The 24,727-nt window shown below is 35.4% G+C and overlaps 1 long non-coding RNA gene across 3 annotated transcripts in view; it reads left to right on the top strand.

Moving 5' to 3' along the window:
• Positions 1 to 24,727, top strand: part of LOC141380185 (uncharacterized) — a 70,486-nt gene that overhangs the window by 2,798 nt on the left and 42,961 nt on the right. For 2 of the 3 annotated variants that reach the window (XR_012397805.1, XR_012397806.1), the window contains exons 1-4: positions 14,893 to 14,950; positions 22,833 to 22,861; positions 22,964 to 23,046; positions 23,141 to 23,221. This is a non-coding gene — a long non-coding RNA (uncharacterized lncRNA). Of the gene's footprint in view, positions 1 to 11,429; positions 11,627 to 14,892; positions 14,951 to 22,832; positions 22,862 to 22,963; positions 23,047 to 23,140; positions 23,222 to 24,727 lie in introns of those variants that run through there. The other variant, XR_012397804.1, reaches the window with a different exon arrangement.

Genomic DNA, 24,727 nt, shown 5'->3' with positions numbered 1-24,727 from the left:
ATCTCTCCACTCACGCCGCCAGTCTTAGACAGTGAGGGATGTTGGAAATTAAAACTCGCAGACTGTGATTGTTTCACCCACTGAAGATGCACGGATTGAAAGTAACTGCTTATTTCAAGGGCGACCCGGGCCTCCCATGTTATTTCCATCAATGTGGAGGTCTAGGAAGAAGCTTGCAGGCTTTCATTAGAAGTAAAAACAATGCGCATTTTTGTCCATTTAGCGATGTACGTTTTAGGACATTTTCAGTTAAACCACAGCAGAACATTTACCCTCAGGATGTCTGAGGGTTTTTAGAGCTCTGGAGAAGTTTTGACATGCCCTGATATTTGTGTTATTTTTTCAGTTAATCATAAATATATTAATACCTAAAGTCAGCTGACACAGTATTCAGCACAAAGTACCGCAATATGTTTAGCTACCTCTACATGTTAGCACCATATGTACAGAATTATTAGCCGCCCTGAATTATTAGCCCCATTAGATTTTTTTTTTCACAATTTCTCTTTAAGAGAGATTTTTTTTAGCACATTTCTAAACATAATAGTTTTAATAACTAATTTGTAATAACTGATTTATTTTATCTTTGCCATGATAACAGTAAATAATATTTGAATAGATATTTTTCAAGACTTCTATACAGCTTAAGGTGACATTTAAAGGCTTAACTAGGTTAATTAGGTTAACTAGGCAGGTTAGGGTAAATAGGCAAGTTATTGAATAATGATGATTTGTTCTGTAGACTATCGAAAAAAAAGCTTAAAAGAGCTAACAATTTTGACCTTAAAATATTTTAATTTATTTATTTTTTTAACTTTTATTCTAGCCGAAATAAAACAAATAGGACTCTTTCCAGAACATAAAATATTATCAGACAGACTGTGAAAATGTCCTTTCAGAAAAAACTGACATTGCAATATGTATATATATATATATATATATATATATATATATATATATATATATATTTTTTTTTTTTTTTTTTTTTTTTTTTTTGCAGTATATATTGTGATTTGAATATAATTTCACACGATGACTTGAGTAACTCTATTTAGAAAGTATTTATCATTTTAGGCGAGTGCATATGCATAAATTACACTAAATACGATTTCAATTTGCTTGAAATCTTAGTCACAGGGCTTAAAAATACATTAAAACGAAAGTCTCTCACACTATTAAAACCTATTACCATAGGTCAAGTTTTATTAATTCCTACATGACATTGTGGATCCTGCAATGTGACTACTGTAGACACAAACAATGCAATATCAATGCTGAAATGATATATTGTGCATCCGTAATTAAGTACATTTCCATTTAGTTGTTAAAACTGCTTGTAACCTAGTAAGCAAAAGTAAATGAGGCAAGCTTAATGGAGACAGCTGATTGGTCAAGTGCATGTAATGTTCAATACGTACAGTAAGAGTTTATTTGGCAAATGCTTTTCTATCTCCTATTATTTGAATGAACCCTTTTTCGCCGGTCGATTGGTGAAATTTTGTATTGGTGAAGTTTGTTTGTCGCCACTGGCTTGTTTGGCTTAGGACTTGTTTAGCTGCACATTGATGGATTTGGTCTTCAGTGTTTGGACTTTCAGTGGTGAAAATTAAACCACACTGAACTGAACTAAACTGAACTGCAAGTCTAAAAACTGGACTGACAGTTTCAATCTTCTAGAACTTTTATGTTATTCTGCTTTGACACAATCTACATTGTAAAAGCGCTATAGAAATATAAATGAATTGAATTGAAGCCGATAAACAACATCAAGCAGTGTAAAAACTTTTTTTAATTTAATAGTATTTTATTTTAAGCTTGCCGTTTTTATCATACAACATACTACTTATACTTTGGATAGGCTCTTGTGGTATTTTAATGTCATGAAGTGATCAGTGCGCAGTGCTACTTGAGTGAACATGTGTACGCTTGTTTGCATCCCGTATTGTTTGTTTTCTGTAGATCTCACCTTCAATAATTACTGCAGATTATTAGTCAAACTACTATTAAGTCATTACTAGGGATGTAACAATATTGTAAATACCGTCATACCGCAATAGTAATTTTTTTCAATAATACCGTATGCACATGACTCAATAAAACTATATTTCTGAGAAAAGTTTGCTTGGGCGAATGAAGCAAATGGGAGGTAGCGGGAATTACAATTTCCATCAGCCTAGGCGTGGCCATCATCGTTTGCGATCTGTTGTCACTACAGATCCAGTAATGCGGAAATGGAGTGTGTGAACCTAAAGCGGGTTTTAAATCGGATTTGTTGAAGTATTTCGGTTTCTTTCTAAAAAGATACGAAAAGGAGAAAAGGTGACAGACAAAGAAAAAAACGGTATGCAGGCACTGCCAGACTCTGGTGAAATATAAGTCGGGGAATACAACTAAAAACAGTCATGGGGACTGCAGAACACAGCACACTTGTTAGATTGATGCAGACATTGACTTGTACCGCAAAGAGACCTCTATCTCACTCATGGCTTGTCCTCTCAAGTGGTGGAAAGACAATGCACAGCGTTACCCACTGCGGTCAACCTTGGCTAAATCATATCTCTCTGTCCCAGAAACCTCAGTCCCAAATGAGAGGTTTTTTTTTCTGTTGCAGGGACATTGTAAATGCCCAGAGATACCAGCTTTTGCCAGATTATATTTATATGATATTTTTTCTTTAAAAAAACCCATCTCTATCCAAGTTAGTGAGTGATTAAATGTTTAATGTGATGAGTTTTCAACAATACTAAATTGAAACTTTATTTGTTCTACATGTTTTAATAGTTTTTTTGTTATTAAAATTGAAAAATTGAAGTTCCTGTTTCAAAACTTACAGATAGATGGCTAATTTGTAAGTCATTGATATGTTCAGGTAAATAAGTACTTTTGGCACTTTTTTTGAGTCTTTTTACCTTTTTCCTGTAAATTACTCAATAAATACCATAACGTGCCATTCATGCCGAGCTATTACCATACCGTGAAATTCTGATACTGTTACATCCCTAGTCATTACCCTTAGCAGGTATGAAAACAAAACTAAAAAGCAGAAATCCTGGCTAGGACATGTTCCGTTACAAATCTAAGCCAATGGTCTCAAACTCAATTCCAGGAGGGCCACAGCTCTGCATAATTTAGCTCCAACCACATCCAACTCACACCTGCTTAATAGTCTATAGTAGTCTTGAACACCTTCATTAATTGGATCAGCTGTGTTTAAGAATTGGAAAAAAAACTGTGCAGAGCTGCGGCCCTCCAGGAATCAAGTTTGAGATCTATGCTCGAAACCAAGTCTTGCTTGTTGCTACATGCTAATGTGGAATCTGATGGCAGTTACCTTTAGTCTTCAGTGAAATCTGTTTTGTACTGTTTTCTTTGTCATTCACCTCAGAGAGAAGTGGATGGTTTAACTCTTTCTCAAAGTGAAAACTAAATATGATGGATTATTTTGATGGATCTGTTGCTATGAAACTGACTTGTGCTGTATGCTTTACAGTTTTCTGAAAATGTGAATTATTATTATAGACACACTCGTCTCATAAGTAGAAATCCTGTCAGTCCTATTCATTTTGTTTATGGAACATTTAGAAATCTTCCTTTTAAAGAAATAGCTCTGCTAAGAATTCCTGCAGAATTTAATCTGTTGGTGCCTTACTCTTGTAGTCGTGCTCTGGATGGATGGAAACATTGCTTAATCGATGCTAAATTCTTCTGACAAAATTATATTGATAAAGCATAATGAAATAGAGTGCAAACCCTGAAAAAGCCGAAGTTAATGGATTTGATGTCAGTTGTCGGTCAGATGTGGTTGTAGTCGCCTTGTAATTGAAAGTGGAGTGAATGAATATTGGTGTGCGGTTTGCCATTTCTGGGTTGTCCTCTGTGGAGGATATGAGACTTGGAGTAATTCATTCTGCAGTTTTAATAAATAAAGCAAGACCTGTCGGCCAGTCTGGACAAAAATGATCACAGATGAGATTGTGCTCTCAGGTTCTGTAGAGAACAAATGGAGAAAACAGCACTGTAATTAAAAAAAAAAAGTTTCACATGCAAATAAGAACAAGAATCTGCACAAAAGTAAAAAATAAAATAGACAGATATTTATTTATTCCAATCAGTTTTCTGATAATTAAAATAAAACAATTTAATTATTTTTACTGTTTATACAATTATTCAGATTTTGAACTTTTTATATTTATATTATTTTAAATGTTATTTATTCTAATCAAATTTGGATTGTTAATGCAATCTTATAAATAGAGATGCACCGATATGGATTTTTGGGCTGAAATCGATAACTGATAAGATTTGGAGGCTGATAACTGATATATATATATATATATATATATATATATATATATATATATATATATATATATATATATATATATATGATAATTATAAATAGTTTAAAATGTTTTGTTTTTATATGGTGAACAACTGTTTTTATTTAAAAAATAAAATTATAAAAATCTTCTTAAAATTTTATGAACTGAATGGCAAAAAAAGCAATTATTTAAAAATTGCAAGGAAGGCTGCAGGATTAATTAAAAAAACATCACAATCTCGATTCGACCCTACGCGCGATCTTAATTCAGCTTTTCTACGATTCAGCCAATTATATATTCAAGGTCAGGAGAGAAGCAAGGCAATCTTCGCAGCAACACTGACACCTTCAAATGGCATTAAAAGTGTCACATACTGTATTTATAAGGTATAATTCACTGAGAAATGTCATTTCTGTCCTCATGTAATGATGTATTCGTGGCCGCGAAATCACACGTGAGCTGACCGCAAGCTGTTTGACTACTGAGAACGTGCGCATGCACGCATGACGCCTACATTAGTGAACACAACCTCCATAGGCTGTGAATAACAGGCAATGAAGTTGTAAATAACGTTCAGTTTGTTGCACAGAGCGATCGTTTCAGGGCTGTGCAGGAGGTTTGATTTGCACCTTTGTGTTTTTTCTCACAGTGACAGCAGCCATGAGCCGCACTCGGAAGTGAAAGTGAAACTTAAGCGCACATCATTTAAATGTAATCGCATTTTTGAGTTATGATTACAACAAGCATTTGATTTGTTTTTTCTTTCATAGCGAACACAAAGTGTTGTGCATGAAAATAAATGTTTCGCTGGGTCAGCATAACAACCCTAGCCTATATCTTTAATATATAGCAAGAAGAAATCTGATTATGACAAAATTCCAATTTTAGCAGTGGAAAACAAATGGTTTAATAATGTTGTCAACAACAGATGACAAACACATGTCTTAAACATAATAAAACAACTTTAAAATTATGAATAGTTATGCTCTAATTTACTGTGAATTAACAAACAGGACATATTAAAAGTCTGTTCAAATCCACCAAAATGACTATACAAAATTCAGCATTTTAAGCGACAGTAGAGCTAAATATAGGCCTAACATTATGGTTGTTTTACCATATGTTTAAAAATTAACGATAATAATAGCCTACTCATATTAACCTTGATTTTACATTAACAGAATCGTGAGAAAATCGTGATCTTGATTTTAAGCTAAAAAAAAAACCTTGATTCACATTTTTGCCATGAATCATGCAGCCGTAATTGCAAGGTGGTTATACCTACTGTATATTCACGATTTCACATAAATCCGCATGCCAAAAATAAATGATTTCCTTTTCTTCGCATAGCAAATTAACATGCATCTTGACTGTTGCATAAAAAAATAGGTTAAATAACAAAAGTGGATTTAATTAACAAAATGAATAAATTGTATATAAAATTAAAGAACTAAGAACTGAAACCAGCTCAAATGTTCTTGAATAAAGTACAGTTATGTACATATGTAGAAAGATAAAATGTCCGAAAAACAAAATGTTGACAGTTCAGAGCCATCATACAAGCAAAAAGCTAAGCTACAGATAGTACTACTTTAGAAAATTTGGCATATGTTCATCCCATTTGGTGTTTTAGATTCTTTTGAACAAGTGTAGATGCTGCTTGTCAATCAAACAACGCTTCCATGTTCATTCTTGATGTCAATTGCAGGAAAAATAATCAATAAAAGATTTATGATAAAGAGCTTTAACTGCAGACACTGTGTGATGCATCACACGTGTGCACACAATTCAGTGTGATCAAAATCAATCATATACAATAACTAAGCACTGAGCAGAGATGATTTTATAACAAAAACTGTGCAAAATATAAAGACAGGAGAATGTGGCAGAACCCCTATGCTGGATTTAATGACTGGCACACTTCTCTCCCCTTGTTGCTGTGAAGGCTTTGTCGCAACACTACATGTGTACGCGGTGACAGAAATCACGTGCGCTCGTTATAATCATTATAAATATGCAAACTGAATACAATCTTACATCAACAACACATGACAAGCAATGTGTTGATAATCACAAATAATCATACTTGATTACAAACAACCCAACGAGTTGTTTAGCACGTGTGCATAGCTGCTGTTAATTTACACATTTTATATTTTTCCTGAGAGGACAGAAACCAAAATACACAATGAAACATATCTATAATGATAGGGAATAAAGTTACTCACTGGGTTATTAAGACGAACTTTGAAACAAATAAACAATGTGGGGAAAGCTTAGTTATAGTGCACTGGACAAGTCTGAACAAGTTCCACCCATGCCACAGTTTTGTACAATTATGTAATCTATCAGCTTAAAGATATCGGCCTAATTTAAATATCGGATCGATAACAATTAAAAATAGCATTTATATATTGATAACAATAACGATATGGCGGCCGATATATTGTGCTTCCCTACTTATTGAGTCCCATTTGTAGTATTTATCACATTTTTACTGTATTTTAAACTTTTGTTTTTCAATTACTATTTAATTAATTTTTTTTTTACATTTTTAATCTTGGGAATTACCTCATTTATGAAATATTATTTAAAAAAATATATAAAACCATTGTTTTGTTTTTTTGTAACAGTATACTGTCGACCATAAGAGACCTTTCTCAAAAACATTGTTTTCAACCCTAAACTTTTATACTGTAGTGCACATGAAACTTTACCGAGGACTTCATTAAGTTTTGAAGGAGCAGCGTCTGAGCAATAAAATTTTAATCCGGACTCCGATATTGGGAAATAGCAGCAGAAATTCTCAATCAGACGGTTTCCTTCAAGCAGTTCCTGAAGGAATTACCTTATTACTGGGATGTTCATGTGCCCCATTCTGAAGCCAGCCAATAAACTTTCCTCCTGCAAAAAAAAAAAAAAAAAAAAAAGCCTCCATTCACGTTAGTCTGAAATTTATTTAGCCCTTCCAAATATGTCTGAATTCATCTCAGTCTGAAGTGAGCTATATATGACATAAATGAGAAGCGACGGACTTCGTTTCGAGCCGCTCCATAGCGAGCACATGCCTTTCTGATAGAGCAAATCCATTTCAATTCTATTGAAAGTATCAAAAGAATAGATATGTGTTCATTTCATACTCCACTCGAGAGCTCAAAGTAATCTGGGCTTAGCGAGTCCCTCTCATGAGAAGCACGAGAGGGAGGGCGAAGGGGATAGAAACTGTTCAAACAAAGTGAAGTGGATGAGACATTAAATTAGAAATGTTCTATTTGGCGGCCGGGTGGATTTCCACTGACGTGAGCGCGAAAAGGGCTTTACATAATCGTGAAACAAAAGGTGAAAGACTGGCGAGTTGTTTCACGCTGGAGTTCGTGTTGGCTGGGGTAATGAAGACATCCTCGGTGACATTGTATGGCCCCGGCGTCGCTAAAGGTTGAGCGGACACTACTTGAAAAGCCATTTCGTCTTTGATATGTCATGGTGGTGTGAGGTTCTCTAGGATAAGCAGTTCTCAAATTGAACAACTGAGAAAGTACTCGCTGAGGACTTTGTCTGGTGGACCGTAGACGCTAGGGCACTAGGTTAGGAAGTTTAATAATTTTGGCGGATGTTCAAGAGAGAATAACACAAGAGAAGATGGATGCTAGGCTGCTACTGCCAGATACAAATGTCACAGAGAACAAGTGTGGGTATTTCAGTGGGCTAAGAGTCTGAGGGCTAATTATTGTTAGGAGGTCAGTGTTTGCTTGGTTAAATTTGCATGTCCTTTATGGAAATTAACCATGTTTTTATAGTAAATGTGATTAGCATTTGTATTGGCATTTGTTCTGCTACAAATGCTATAGATAAACTATGGTTGATTTTAGTGGTGTAACGGAACACAAATCTCACGAATCGGATCACATTTTTTTAGTCGTGGATCGGACCATTTTTCGGATCAGCCAAAAAGGGGAGGAAAAAGCTTTCCATTTAAAACAGAAACAGTACTGCAAGACATTTTTGCTTTTAAAAAAAAGAACTTAAAACCTGTAATTTTATTAAAAATAAAATGAAGAAATAATTAGCTGAATAAAAATTAATTATGTTAAATTTTCAGTAGTGTGAAAAATTACTACTACGGTTGTTTATAATGCTAAATGTATAAATCTAACATTATAATTATATTATATCTAACAATATAATAAACATTACATTGTACAACCCATATTTATTTTTATTCTTATTTTCAATAAATGATAGGGTATATGCCGAAGCATGGTAACAGGACTTTTAATTTGCAATTACCGGTGAACTGTATTCCAATGCAAAACCGGCACGTTTAAAGTCTGTTTTCTTTAAAAATCAGCAATCTCCACTAGCTGAGTGATATCCGATATAAAGTGGGTCTCAGATTGTACTAGAAGCACTGCATTAAATTACATTTCCCCCTGCCATGTCGTTATAATATGAGCATTTATTTTACCCCAGTATATTCAATGGAGCTTCTGCGCTAACCTGCCGATTCAGACGGGCATGTGCGAGTAAACGGCTTTTTGTCTCGTTTTACGCTTGAGCAACTATGAATGAATGAAATAAGGAATACGGACATAAATGCCAAAGTCTGTTTAACTGATTGTATTTTGATTACATTACAACATCAATGCTGTAAAAGGAATCGTATAAAATGGAAAAAAACTGACAATAACAGGTCACCGGGAAGTTTATCAGCATGGGAAGAACACTAGCTCTGCATATACCCTATTCAGTAATTCACTCCTAAAACTGTCACACCTGTTGCAGTGCCCTAGTCTGGACACTTGAGGGCACTAGTTTGTTTTGTAGTTTCACTTCATTTCCCATAATCCTTTGTATTACTGATTGTGTTATGTTACAGCTGTTTTGTGTTTGTTAATTTAGTCCTGTCTTTATAAACCCTCTTGTCCTCTGTTTTAGTTGCCTTAGGATTTTGTTAGTTCCTCACGTCTGGTATGTTTGTCTGGTTATCTAGGTTTTTTTTTTTTTTTTTTTGTATTTCAATTATTCTTGGATTCCTGTTTGTGTTCGTTTTTGTTAGCACTTGTTAGCACTCCTACCCTGTCCTTGTATTTACCCGTTTTTGGATTTTTGCCAGTTACTTCGTCTGATCATCTAGTTTTTTGTATCTTGCTTCTAGTTCTGTGCAAGATTTGGAAATCTGTCTTTTTGGATACCTTTGTCTTTTTGTTAATAAATTGCTGCACTTGGATTTCTGCATTGTGATCTTTCCCCATTTCGTGACAAAAACTTCTTGTTTCATTACTAGATGAGTCATCTTTGAATAATAATTCAGTGGCATATTTTTATTGGCTGGTTGTCATCACCTATTGGTTAAATAATTGAATTGCTGCCTGCAACTTATTTTTGGGCATTGTGAAATGCATATGATGGTGATTTAAATCTTAAACATAAGTGATGTATATCTATAAACTGTTATCCCAGTACTTCTATTTCTATGGACCGTTTGTAACTTAACTCAAAAGACTAAAGACTCAATCTCTTTCTAGATTTTTGCATTTTCAGATTTGAATGCAGCGATTTGAAGAAATAATAAACATATGCAAATCAGCATCATTTATAATTGATTTTGCATTGTTGTTGGGATCTAATCTTTTAATGATTAATCATGCAGCTTACACTGAATGCAAACTTGCAGGCTAAATAAGTAGTGACATAAAACACCTTTAATAATTCAATTCAATTCAATGCAGCTTTATTTGTATGGCTCTTTTACAATGTAGATTGTGTCAAAGCAGCTTCACATAAATGCTCATAGTAACTGGATCAGGGTAGTTATGACCCACAAGAGTAGTAATAACCCACAACACCACGAATAACCTACCACAACTTTTTCATCATCATTTTATTTTACAGCAAAGCCTAAGCACTTTCATACATGTGATTTGAATGATGCAGGAGGCGATCTCTCTGTGATTGTTACAAATTTAGGAATTAAACTACAAGTAAGAAAAAAAAATTGTAAAAAAAAACTCAACCATGGATTGTGATTAGTATGAATCACAGATCAACCATGATCAGTTAGACCCCTAGTTGGTGTGGTAAATTAATTTGTGGTTCGTTTTTTTTTTTTTTTTTTTTTGTCCTTGTGAAGACCATTGTGTTTACACTGCATTATTACAAACTAGTGTATTCTTAACCCTTGTGCATCCTCCTTTTTTGATTGTAGATCATTTTGGCTGTGTTAATGCATACATTTTGCTATAAAGTTATACATTTATTAACATGTTTACGGCCACATTTGAGGAAAATATACAGAATTATTAGCCCCCCTGTTTATTCCCCCCCCCTCCCAATTTCTGTTTAATGGAGAGCAGATTTTTTTCAACACATTTCTAAACATAATAGTTTTAATAACTAATTTTTAATAACTGATTGATTTTATCTTTGTCATGATGACAGTAAACAATATTTGACTAGATATTTTTTAAGACTTCTACACAGCTTAAAGTGACATTTAAAGGCTTCACTAGGTTAATTAGGTTAAATAGGCAGGTTTGGGTAATTAGGCAAGTTGTTATATAATGATGGTTTGTTCAGTGGACTATTAAAAAAATATAGCTTAAAGGGGCTAATAATTTTGACCTTAAAATGCTTTTTAAAAAAATTAAAAACTGCTTTTATTCTAGCCGAAATAAAACAAATAAGACTTTCTCCGAAAGAAAAAAATATTATCAGACAAACTGTGAAAATGCTCTGTTAAACATAATTTTGAAACTATTTAAAATAGAAAAAACAATTCAAAGGGGGGCTAATAATTCTGTAATCAGAAAACTAAATCAGAACCAGGATCATTTTGACTTGTCATTTGTATCCCAGACTTAACAGAAAGTAAAAATGTTATCATTGTGTTATATGTAAACAAAATCTAGAATAGCTTTGCTTGTTTAGCATACATAGGCATACATTAGCATAGGGCAAAGTTAAGGCTCATAATAGCCTATAGTCTAATTTCTTTCATTGGAGCAAAAGTTATAGCTGCTTTTAAAGAAGTGAACAAAAGACAGACAATGCAGATAAATGAGCCTGTTGTTTTAATGAATACCTTTGTTGTTCTTTCGAAATTTTAAGTAGGCCCCATCCCTCGTTCCTCAATGTGATGAAGAAAACAGGCTGCCATGCTCAGAGCCGAGGCGGAGCGATTCGTCTTCATCGAGCCACAGAGGAACGCTTTCCTCTACAGGGGAAAGCGCTAATTGCAGTTCAACTTTTTCGCTAGAGTACCGTCTCGGCGAACAATCAGTCGCAGACAATGGAGACAAATCAAGGTAAATTCAACCTACATAAAACAATTAACCATCCACACAGCAGCCCTGCGAGCAGAGGGGATTGTCTGTGGTGATGAATACTCGACTTGAGGTAAGATGTGAAAAGAGTCTCAAAAGGTCTCTTTTTTTTTGCGACAGATTTTTATCTGTATTGTAGCTTACTCTGGACCTGTATCCATTTTTAGGCACTATCTTTAAACTTAAAATGGGCAATTCTTATTGAAATTTTCATATATTTTTATGTGGAATTTTGCAACATTTATTTTCATTTATTTATACAAACCCTCATTACTAAAACGTAAAAAAAATAATAACTGTAAACACTTATTGATTAATTTTTTATTTTTTTGCTGCTTTTTCAAACTACTTATTTAAAATGAGTTGAAAACAACGCAACTCTTAGGTTTTTTGGGGGATAACTTCATTGTTTTATGTTCAATCCATTTACATTTTTAATAACGACTAAGTTAACTAAATTGATTAGGTAAATAGATTGATCATGATTAATCGCATCTGAAATACAAGTTTGTATTTACATATTATAATCAATTCAGTTCATCTTTATTTCTATAACACTTTTACACTGTAGATTGTCAAATCAGTTTAACAAAGAAGTTCTGGTAAATTGAAACTGTCCAGTTGTTAAAGTTGAAGTTCAGTTTAGTTCAGTTCAGTGTGGTTTAATTTTCACTGCTTAGAGTCCAAACACTAAAGATTAAATACATCGATGTGCAGCTCCACAAGTCCCAAACCAAGCAAGCCAGTGGTGACAGTGGTGAGGAACAGAACTTCACCAATTGACGAAAGTGAAGGATAAAAACCTAGAGAGAAACCAGGCACAGTTATAAGTATGAATTGAGTATATTTATTATATATTAATACACATAGTTGTGCAGATATATTTGATAGAATTATTCATATTTAGATATAAAATATACATCACTACATTTATTATAAGTTATTTATCAGATAAATGTCACAACAGAGAGAAACTAGCTCAACTTCATTTTCCAAATTTACCTGCCTCTTAATGTCAGCATGAACCAGAAACTCCAACACTAGCTCATGCCAATTCATAACTTTTTGATTTAGTGGGTAAGTTGCATGGTCACACTTTATTTTGATGGTCCTTTTGTTGAATTTAAGTTACATTGCATTACATTGACTGTTGATGATATCAGGATGGAAAATCCTGTCTATTTGATTATTTATTATTTAATTTAATCTAGGGAAAATCATCTTTTTACAGCTGTTTGGAGAGAAGTGTGTGTATAGTGTGTCCACAGCCATACTGGGGTAATATAAAGACAATAAGTCTCTTTTTTTTTTATTCCTGAGGTTAAAAAGGGATCTAAATCACTCACATTTTGAGGCCCACCACAATGTGACGGAGCGCGGTTTCCCCACTCGCTGAATTGATTGAAAGCCGTGTATTAACATGTCTCCAGTAATGCTTACAATCATATCAACAAGACAGGACTTGCACAAAGCAACTGGAAATAAAAGATATGTTCAGCTAGCAAATGTGATCAACAAGGAGTTTTACAAGTTTAAAGGTTTACAAGTTTCTGGTTTCCCCCACAGTCCAAAGACCTGTGGTATACAGGTGAATTGGGTAAGGTAAATTGTCCATAGTGTACGAGTATGAATGAGTGTGTATGGATATTTCCCAGAGATGGGTTGCAGCTGGAAGGGCTTCCAATGCGTAAAAACATGTGCTGGATAAGTTGGCGGTTCATTCTGCTGTGGCGACCACGGATTGTTAAAGTGACTAAGCCGAAAAGAAAATGAATGAATGAATGAATGAACATAACGGATATCAATACAGCAGTGGATGTTAGGATGTAATCTGTCACATTTGCCATGCAAAAACAGTGCAAAGTTAAACATGTGCACCTGTGTGTGTGTGTGAACTTTTTAACGACATTGTGTGTGACTCGTCATTGCAGAGAGGCTTGAATTTACTCCACAACAAATACATCAAATAATCATTGGAAAAGTTCTTACTGTAGTATTTCTCACAAACGTTACGTGAGATCTGCTTCAATTCTGTCACTGTGCTGTTTATCCGACAGCCAGAGATTGAGGCACACTCTGACAGGCACATAGAAATGGTGGGCGGAGAGAGCTAGCTCATTTGCATTAAAGGTGCAAGCAACAAAAACAGCTACAATGTGTTCAGAGCAGAAATTTCAATATTCTGAAAGGTATAATAAATAATCTGATGGATATTTTAAGCTGGAATTTTACAGATGCCTTCTGGAGACACAAAAGACTCATCTTTAATCTTAAAAAAGTGCTAAAATAGGTGCCGGTTAAAATCACTATACTGTATGTAGTCGGCCAAAAGCATGATTCGCACAATGTTGCTCACTTTAGAACAAGACAAGCAATTTCCGATTTGACTCCAACACTCTTGAAAACTTGTTTCCTGTTTGAATAATAAAGTTTGAATGTAAAAGGTTTCTTAAGCTCCCGGCTGTCAAAGTACATGCGCGAGTGCATATGTTGTTGAGCGAGTGTACTCCACACTGCAGTTTATCAATTCACACCTTCAAGGTCACTATAACAGCACAGCCTCTCTCCCACTTCTTCTTCTTCCTCCTCTCTCTCTCTCTCTCTCTTTCTTGCTTTCCATTTCCTCTGGAGCATTTTTCAGCTGTGCTCTGTTTTCTCAATGAGATAACGTGCCGTTTTCCCCAGCTGTCTCCGCAGCTTTAAATGCATGACTACCCTTTCCAATCTCCCTATAGGGGAACAGAATGAGTCTGCTTTAGTTCGGTGGGGTCTGCCGCAGGCCGGCGAGCCTCTCCTGGGGACGACGCGTTTAAACACAGAGCATCCCCACAAACCGCAGCTAGAGAGCTCATTTCACAAATCATCATATCACCAGCAAAAAATAAATAAAAAAAATCATGATTCACTGTCATTTTTAATTACACATAGAGAAATGAATGAATTCAAATGGCTGCTGATGTAAACTGAGCATTTAGAGCATGTAGGATTTTTAATTATTCAGAGGTATTCATTTGGAGGTTTTTGTATCAAACTGTACTGTTTAATGTGTCGTGCTGTTTGTTTGATTAGAAATTGTAAGGTTAAATTGTTTGTGTCCACATCCTGCACTTTGTCTCCATTTCCCTAGAGGTCCCTGTGTTTCCCCTCGGTCTTAGATCTTCCTCGTGTGTTCCTGTTTACCTAATTTCGATCACCTGTGATTTGTTCCAGCTAGTGTATTTAAGTTGTCACTTTCGCTCTGTCCCTCCCTGGGTCAGTACCTGGTGTATTTACCTAGTGTTCCCTTGCCCTCCTGATCTACATCTAGTAAGAGCTTTTAGTTTTTCCCCCTGTTGCTTGCTGCCCTATTGTTTGCTTGTTTTCTCCAATCGCATTTTCTTTGTATATTTATAATACGGTTGTACCTTTTTGATAGTGGTGGGCTAAGTGAGGCTTCATGAAACATTGAAACAGTTGAAGCAAATGTGTCGAAGCTTCTTAACATTTCAAACCTGCCTCTACAGTGATACCTAGTAGTCATTTTTTTTAATGTATTGCACTGGAATAGCTTCATCAAAGTGGAGCGGTGAGAGTTCCAGACTACCATACAGGGATAGTGGGTTTGAATCCAGGCTGAAACAGCTAATTTGAAATGCTTAATATCAGTTTGAAATGCTCTGTTCTTGTATCGTTTTGTTTCAACATTGGTCTGACATCTGAATAAACACTTTGTGAATAAATATGTCTTGTTTTGGTCATAAAACAGGGTTGTTGCTGGATCAGACACAGTTGTGGCCGGAAGTTAACAAGAATTATTTACATTTATTCATAAAATTTCCCACTTATTGTATTTTATTAGTGTCTACCTAAACCCAACCAGTACTGTAAAAATATTCATTATTGTTTTACAATGTTACAAAAATGCAGCTGTATTCTATCAAGACTACACCATAAAATGGTAACATTATTGAAATACATAAAATAATGATTTCGGAGTATTTGTACAAGTCGGGATTCGAATCCAAAAGCCAAATGAAGCACAGAAACAACATGCATGGTCCACTGTTTTTCTGACCCTCTTAGTCAGATGCAGATTTGCCAGGTCTTGAAACGATTCTAAACTGATTTATGTTGTGAATTGCTTTATTCATGTTATCTAGTGTTTCGGATCATGCTTTGGTGCAGTGTTTCAAAACCCTTGTGCTTCGGGATCTCGACACGGTGTTGAAACGTCAGTTTTACGTCAGCCATCCCTACTTTTTGAATTCCTCATCTGAAAACCTTTGTTGCCCGTTTTGTTACTTCATTCTGAGTTTTTTGTTTGTTTGTTTGTTTTTTCAATAAATCCTTGTTTAACTCGCCAGTCTCCATGCCAGAGACTCAGGTTCAACAACCGTTCGTGACAGATTGCTGTAAAATGAGATGATCAATTTGTCATTTACTTGTTTGAGCTTTTTTCTCTCTCTGGTTCCATAACAGCAAGTTGAAGATCATTTGATCTAACTAATCTGAGTTCAGTTTAAATAATCTAGATAACTGCTCGTGCACGTTACTGTCGTGAAACCCTGAAGGTCGAGTAAAGATGCATCGATTATGTTGTGTGCTACCATGGCAACGAGAACTGAAAGAGCTCTGAATTGAGACACAACTGTTCACAGCGAGTGAACCAAGTTTGTTTTTAGAGTTCAAACAAATAATACTTTAAACATATTCAAAAACTACAGTACGGTTTGCAACAAAGCAAGAGAGAAGGCTGTGACATTAAAAATAAGCTTAACATCACCACAAAAAATTTAAAATGATTGCTACAATTTACCGTGCATGCACAAGCAGCGGTATTTTTAATTTGCTCCCGAATCCTCTGCAACTTGCTGCTTTCCCTTTGACACTTGTGTTTTCGCGGCCCTGCAGGAAAATATCTTTATAATAAACAGACAACAAAAACATGAAAAAAATATAGATAATTATGCAAGAAACATCTCATGGATGCATTTGGGACACATCATCAGTGATGTATCCTGGGATCATTGGGTGTTTCGGGTCTCTCAACATCCTACACTCTCACCCAGGTGACCCAGCCGGGGTTGATCAAGTCCCGACTTGTGTCCCAACAGCAGTCCACGGATCTGCCCTCTTAATCCACCGCCACCTTGTGGCCTTCTCTGCGGCTTCGCTTGCGGATCAAATGGCCCTTATCTTCGCCACGCCTGTAATGCCCAAACGACTGAGGACTTTGCAAAGTGAACGCCCTGCAAAGCCTCTGCATCCGATTTCTATGGGCTCATAGAAAGAATTTAGTTACTGTTGTAGTGTGTATTTGTTACGTTCAATAACTTATTTGAATTTAAATGTGTTATCGTTCTAATCTAAAAGATGTTTAGTGTATGTGTATTTTCTATTAAGTGACTATGAATTTGTAATCATTGTTAAGAGGTTAAGTGAATTAAAATGGCAGGCATCAGATTACGGCAGGTGAATGTTAACATTACTTTGATTAAGCTTGAACTTAAGACTTAGCCTGCCCCAGACCAGGCTAGTTTCCCAGCATAACTTACCAGAACTGAGTTTAAACTATCACAATTTTGATTTATGAAAGCGAATCTTTTTCTGTAAGCTTGGTTTATGGAATAGCTCCCTGGAAACCTGTAACTAATGACATCTCTAGTATTTGTTTTCTATAGTAAAAGTCAATGGTTGGAGGTTTTTAACTTCAAAGAAAAGTGTTTCAATACTGTTTGGAAGTGGTTTGAAACCACTTGTGGGGGGAACTATTCCTTTGATTAGGCATGTCTTTTTTGGCACTTTTAGCTTAGTCATGTTCTTGCTATAATTAAAAAGATATAGGCTCTACACACAGTAGTGGGTGACGTATTTCCAGTGAAATATTAGGTCACTGGCTTACTTCCACCGATCGTACAGTACTGTGCTACAACATGAACTCTTCTGACCAAAACATCTAACATTATGAATAGTTATGTTGGTGTTTTATACTGTCATAGCCAGCTTATATAGGTTTAAGTCGACTACATAACTATGACATCTAAACGCGTGAAAGTATCATTTCAAAGACATGAGGACAGCACTTATGTACAGCATCTTCGAAATTTAAGTCTTGACTTTGTTTCCTTCGGCAGCAAGTTTTGTTTGGAGAGGTTTGCTACATCCATTGATAACATTGTTTTATTCGTGGTATACTTACAATATCAATGTCCTTCTGATTGGTCCGAAAGATGGACTGGTCAGCTCACTTAACCATACTCGCACCTTACACATTCAAGCTGACAGCTCCCCATACTTTTTGACTAGTTTAAAAATGATTGGAAGCTTGTAAAGCGCTCAACTTGGCACATGGGTTCCTCCCAGTATGAGCATTACACTACTGCCAATTTAGTTTATTCAATTCACCTTTACCGCATGTCTTTGGACTGTGGGGGAAACCGGAGCACCCGGAGGTAACCCACGCCAACATGGGGAGAACATGCAAACTCCATACAAAAGTGCCAACTGGCCCAGTCAGGACTTGAACCAGTGAGCTTGCTGTGAGGTAACAGTGAGCCACCATGTCGCACTAACTGTTAATTACAATAGTTTTATAAAATGTATGAAAACTCTCTCATATGTATATTTTGTCATGTATTAGCATAGTCTGTCCGTCAATGACACCTAAAATTAAGCTAAAAAATATCAGAAGGTAAAAAGTCATACAGTGTAGGGGACATTAGGTCATATTCATAACATGCATACCGTATTGATTTGGGACAACATTTCGAATATGTGCATCTGGCATTTGAGCGCTAATGCACCTGAGCCGCTGAAACAGGATGCACGATAAAAATAATCCTGCATGGAGCCAGCAATGTTAATCGATACGCTTCCAGACTGCTAACATTAGCTTGGAAAGCTAAAGTGGGTAGATCTTTAAGATTAAATTTGTTGTGTCGGCAGGGACTTGTTTTGCTTTTGCTTGCATTTGTATGTAATCAAACAGACAGGTAGTCCCAGTCGACTCATTTAGTTCTGTTGTTGTTGTAGTTTAAGTGTGTTCTCGCTATTTGTTCATTTTGTGTGTGTGTGTGCGGGCGCATGTTGCCATTTTCTGCTCATTATCTCAAAGGGCTGCTGGGAAAGATCCACCTGAGTCTCTCACAACCTCTTTGCCATTTTTTGTTTGTGTAAATGGAGAGAAAACACAGCCCCTGATCAGGCTATCAGTGCTCCTCCGAGCATGAGAAAGCCAACATAATGAATGATCAAAGGGAAACAAGCTAACTTGCTAATGCAAGCATGGTAAGCTGTACGTGGTTTGTTGTTACTATTTTAGAAACACATACACACGCTAAAACTCTGCTTAAGATATTTATAAGCGATGTGTGATGGTTTTAAACTGCTTTGCACTATTATAGTTTAATGTGCAGAGACTTTTGAAGGTCACAGAGTCTCTGGTGTTTGTTGCTAATAGACTTTTCATACTCTAAACTGTGGTAAGATGGTATAGATATGAATAACTAAATATTATGTATACTGTAGACAATACAAATATGCATTAACTGCTCTCAATTTTTCTGTTCGCTATTGAGGGTGTTAAATAGTGGTTTAACGGATCACAAACCTCACTGTTCGGATCACGGAGTAGACCATTTTTTCGGATCAGGCAAAAAGGGGAGGAGACAAATGTCATTGGCTTTCTATTTATTACGAGAAATGTATAAAAAAATGTATAAAAAATTAAAGAAATAATCTGCAGAGGCGAGGCAGTGGCGCAGTAGGTAGTGCTGTCGCCTAACAACAAGAAGGTCGCTGGGGCGCTGGTTCGAACCTCGGCTCAGTTGGTGTTTCTGTGTGGAGTTTGCATGTTCTCCCTGCCTTTGCGTGGGTTTCTTCCGGGTGCTCTGGTTTTCCCCACAGTCCAAAGACGTGGTACAGGTGAATTGGGTAGGCTAAATTGTCCATAGTGTATGAGTGTGTGTGGATGTTTCCCAGAGATGGGTTGCAGCTGGAAGGGCATCCGCTGCATGGAAGACTTGCTAGATAAGTTGGCGGTTCGTTCCGCTGTGGCGACCCTGGATTAATGGAGGGACTAAGCCGACAAGAAAATGTATGAATGAATGATAATCTGCAGAATAAAAATTAATTTGTAAAATATTCAGTCGTGTGAAAAATTTACTCAGATTGATGAATGATAGATTTATACATTTAGCATTATAAGTATTAGATTGTATTATTACTATGTATAACTATTATATTAGTCTTATTTCCAATAAATGATTCGGTAATTCACCCACAAAATGTCTTGTTTCATTGCTAGATTAATCATTTTTGAAGAATTATTAAGTGGCATAATTTGGATGTCTGGTTGTTGCCACCTTTTGGGTTAAATAATTTAATTGCTGCCTACAACTTCAATTTTTAAACATCAAGTTAAATGCATGTGACGGTGATTTTAATTGTTACCAAAAACATCAGTGGCTCTATCTTAACTATAACCTGTTATCCCAGTACTTCTTTGTTATTTGACTGTTTCTAACTTGATAACTAACTTAAAAGACTTAAGACTGAATCTCTTTCTTGATTTTTGTGTTTAAAACATTGATTTGAATGCAGCAATTCGAAGGATAATAAAGATTTTTATCATTTTTACCATTTTATTTTTTTTAAATGGTTAATCGTGCAGCTTACACTGAAATCATTAATGCAGGCCAAACAAGTTGTAACAAAACACCTTTAATAGCCCACAAATTAATAACCATCACCTTCTAAGAAACCCACTACATGCCGAAAAAATAACACAACTTCTTCTGTCATCATAATATTTTACAGGAAAGCTAAATGCTTTTATACATGTGTTTTGAATGACGCGAGGTGCTCACTGCAATCGTTACATATTTAGGATTAATCTACAAGTAAAAAACAATTTATTAATCTGTGGGTCACGTAGATCACGTACGTCCCTAGTATTTAATTTTCTGGTGTTGAAAGGTAACAAAAAAAAAGTGAAAAAAATTTCAATTTTGAAGCCCTTCCCCTTAACTATCGGTTGTAAGGGGGAAGGGGAAGGGACAAATAGAATTGGGATTAGGCCTATCAAGTTCTGTAGGCTGGAAAAACAACAATTTAAAAAGCCCAAATATCTAACTTATTGTTGTTTCAATGAGTGGCCAGACAAAATCAAACAGTTTTTTGCTATTTCTGCACAGAATATTGTAAAAAAAAAAAAAAAGAAAAAAAAAAAGAAAATCTGCGAATTTATGCTAAATTATTTTGGGTCTATTGTAACAAAAATCTAATATATAAATATACTATATTCTTAAATATATTTATTATTATATTAATATATAATAAAATATATAATTGTTTTACTTCATTTTTACCATGGAAATCCAATTAGATAAATTTTTTTGGTCTCTCATCTACCATATATCTACTAAAATTATTACATCACAAACTGTATTGTAAGTAAATCATATGAACATTACCATTCATTTTCTTTTCGGCTTAGTCCTTATATTAATCTGGGGTCGCCACAGCGGAATGATCCGCCAACTTGTCCAGCACATGTTTTATGCAGCGGATGCTCTCCCAGCTGCAACCCGTATGGGCCTAGCGATCGCTGATTGACTTTAGAAGGCGGGGTTTTATTCGCTATATTGACATTACACTTTTCCTCATTCAAAATTGTACGAGTGACATGTCTTGTGTATTCAATAGTCTTTGGTTGTAGTCAAGATTAGGGAAAAACCAAGCTGCAACCTCCCTCTCTCCCTCTGGAAGCCAAAACGGAAGAAACTGAAACTGCAATTCATCGAAATTCCGCTAGTCCTGGCTCCATATATGGAGCAAATTTCAATTGAGCTCACTGTTAGAATGGCCAACTTAAAAAGGGTGTTTTCAGCCTGGTACCAAGAACGATTTTGGTTCACATAGCTAATATTACCCTTCATGATAACTGTGAGGGGGTGAATTTTGTTAGAACTCACCCGTTTCCTTTTTATTAAGTTATATTAAGTTTGCATAATTAAGGGCGTGGCTACTTGAGTGACAGCTAGGTCTCGCTGGTCGCAGTCACTTCACCTAAGCTGACTCTGGAAGATAGTCGCTGATGTCGGCATATTTATCGTATTTTTGTTGTGTTTTATGTGGCTTTACACAGTCAGTTGCCTTTTGGAATTATTTCTTACAATTATCAAATGTGATGCAATGATGCGCGAACAAAATGGCGATGGTTGGCCACTAGTAGCCTTCTTTTTTATTTTTTTCAAAAACTTTTATTTAGAAAAGAAGAAATGTACATAATAAATCAGGAAGTATTCTCTGTAGGAGACTGGAACAAGAATATACAATTACAAAATGATAAGAACAAAAAGTAAAAGTCATAGAAAGAGAGAAAAAAGAGACTTAAGTATTTAATTAAGTATTAAGTATTTAATGCTTTCTGAATTTATTTTAGTTTTATTTAATTTTGTACTGGTAGCTTCTTTTGGGTTCTTCATAAACCTATGGGTGACGTCACGTATACTGCGTCCATCTCTTTTACAGTCTATGGGAAAAACTAACAATGAAGTTAATACTTTGAGTATTTTTTTTATTATTATTTTTTTTTTTGTGTGAAACTATTCGCTAAATAATAATTAGTTCAAGCTGTGACCTTTTCCCCCCACAGTGTATAATTAAAATATGCACAATGGTTTTGAGGCAAAAGATGATGAATTTGGTATTGTTTAATGTCAATATGAGTTATATTTAAGTTCTTAATTATTTTTTTGGAAAGAGTGTTTTCTGAATAAAATACATTTTTTGCGATCCCATTTGGTGCTGTGCAGAAGCGCACTGGAGAAAGTATTTATTTTTTCCTGAATCTCTCCAAGGCATTAATGGCTGTTTTAATTATAACACAAACAGCCTAAAACAATCTGTTGACCCTTTTTCAACAAGTACACAAGTTATAATTCCCTAATTCAGTCTCGCAGTTCTCTACAAGTCACTATATTACGTTAACAGAACTTACTGCTACGGTATGACCCAATTTAACAGGGAAACTCCCAGAAGCATGATCTATTGTTGCTGCCACGTTTCTCTAGCTCATCTCATTATGAACTCTTATCAGCATGAGAAGTTTCCACAGTATGAGAGCGTGAGATAAGGCTCGGGTTTAAAATCATTTTAGGCCTGGCCATTGTGATGAAAAAAATTAACCTCTCCACTTATCTTTCAGGAGCAAGAGAGGAATCATCTGATGTAAAGGTATGTTTTTGTAAGAAATCGGCTTTGTTATTGGTTGAACTTTTTAGCTACTCTGCTGTCATTGGCTTACTCATTTCATGCTTCTCTCTCATTGGCTCACAGGTCGCCAGGTCCATAGCGACGACTGTTTGGGATTACCGGAAAGCCGGGAGAGTCGCTGTTTACATTTTATGAGATACCCCCAGGTCTCTGTTTACCTCAGACACTATGAATCCCTGCAGTGATGTGTCCTTTTCATATTTTTTCTCCTTTTTTATGTGTGGCCTCGGGCTAGTACAGAGGGATTTATCCACAGGAAGTTAAATTACAGATAAAAACAACATGGAAAGAGGGCATATGTCTCTTCTGGCCCGCCTTATGGTGAGTGACACTTCATATTAACATGAAATGAGGAGTCTCGTCATTAAAAAATTGGAGCAAAAATGGATTTATGGCTGCAAGGGGGAAATATATATCTACACTACCTGACGAAAGTATAAAAGGCAAAGGCCTCTAGATTACACTTCTTTTAGCAAAATAAAATATGGTCATACCTTGATTTTTAGTTATTGACTTCTAAACTTGTCACATAACAAATAATGTACAGCATACGATATAAAGTCGTGCAGTGGAAAAAAAAATATTGTAAATGACTCCCATGAACTTAGAGGACTGCATTCATACATCTCTGCAATGGATCAACTACCCTATTAATAAAGTCATCAGGAATGGCAAAGAAAGCAATTATACAGAACACCCAGAGTTTATCAACTCTTTGGATTCATCTTCAATGCCTCCTCCACCTTACTCATCTTGCTCAATGATGTCTGGTAATTGGGCTAGCCAATCCTGAAGCACCTTGGCCTTCTTTGCTTTCAGGAACTTTAAAGTGGAAGCTGAAGTATGAGGAGCAGCGCTATCCTGCTGAAGATTGTTCCCTGTCCTATTGTTTGTGATGTAATGGGCAGAACAAATATCTTAATGCATCAGGCTGTTAATGTTGTCATTTACTCTGCAGATCTCTCACAAGCCTCCATACTGAATGTAACTCCAAACCATGATTTCTCCTTCACCAAACTGAGAATCTTGGGTCCATGCTGGTTCCAATTTTTTCTTCTGCGGTATTTGTGATGATTGGGATTCAGTTAAACACATAATTCATCTGAAATTCATCTTCCTCCTGCCAATTTTACGAATGATGAACTAGAAGTTAGGGTATTATTTATTGCGCTTACAACTGGGCTGATGACAGGACTTTTGTCAGGTAGTGTGTAAACTATAAAATTATTAAAATACAGCAGTCAACATTTGATGTGGATCAAACGAAAATGTTTCACATAATTGTCAAGAATAAGTGTTGCTTGGTAGTTTTAGGTCAACTTTGGTGAAAGGTTTTGATCCACTTTAAATGTTGGCTACTGTAAATATAAATATACTCACTCAAAGATATACTGTAGCCATTGTCCTCTAAATTAAATACACTGTAAGTCATGTTTAGATCAAGATTATGCTATTAGATAATTTATTAATATTATTAAAGTTATGTAAGGATTAAGGTAGTTATATTCATTCTTTCAACAAAATGTCATACTTAAAATACGTTTATTAAATATTATTTCAGGGTGTCCGTCTTAAAAATTTCAAAATTTCAAAACCCAAAGCCCTTAAAAAGTCTCAAATTCACTAAAATATGCAGGGCTCGAAATTAACCTTTTTGCTTGGTAGCACCGGTGCTCCTAACTTTAAAAAGTTAGGCGCATCAGCCAAAATTTAGTCGCACCCACCAATTATGAGCACCGTTACTACAAGTTTTATACAAACAGATTTATTGCATTTGAAATCAACAGTAATCAAACTAACAATCAAAAAAAAATTATATGTATATGC

This window comes from Danio rerio, chromosome 22, assembly GCF_049306965.1.
Source record: "Danio rerio strain Tuebingen ecotype United States chromosome 22, GRCz12tu, whole genome shotgun sequence".
Taxonomy (NCBI): domain Eukaryota; kingdom Metazoa; phylum Chordata; class Actinopteri; order Cypriniformes; family Danionidae; genus Danio; species Danio rerio.
Note: the sequence above shows the minus strand (reverse complement) of the source record. Positions and strands in the feature narration are given on the sequence as shown.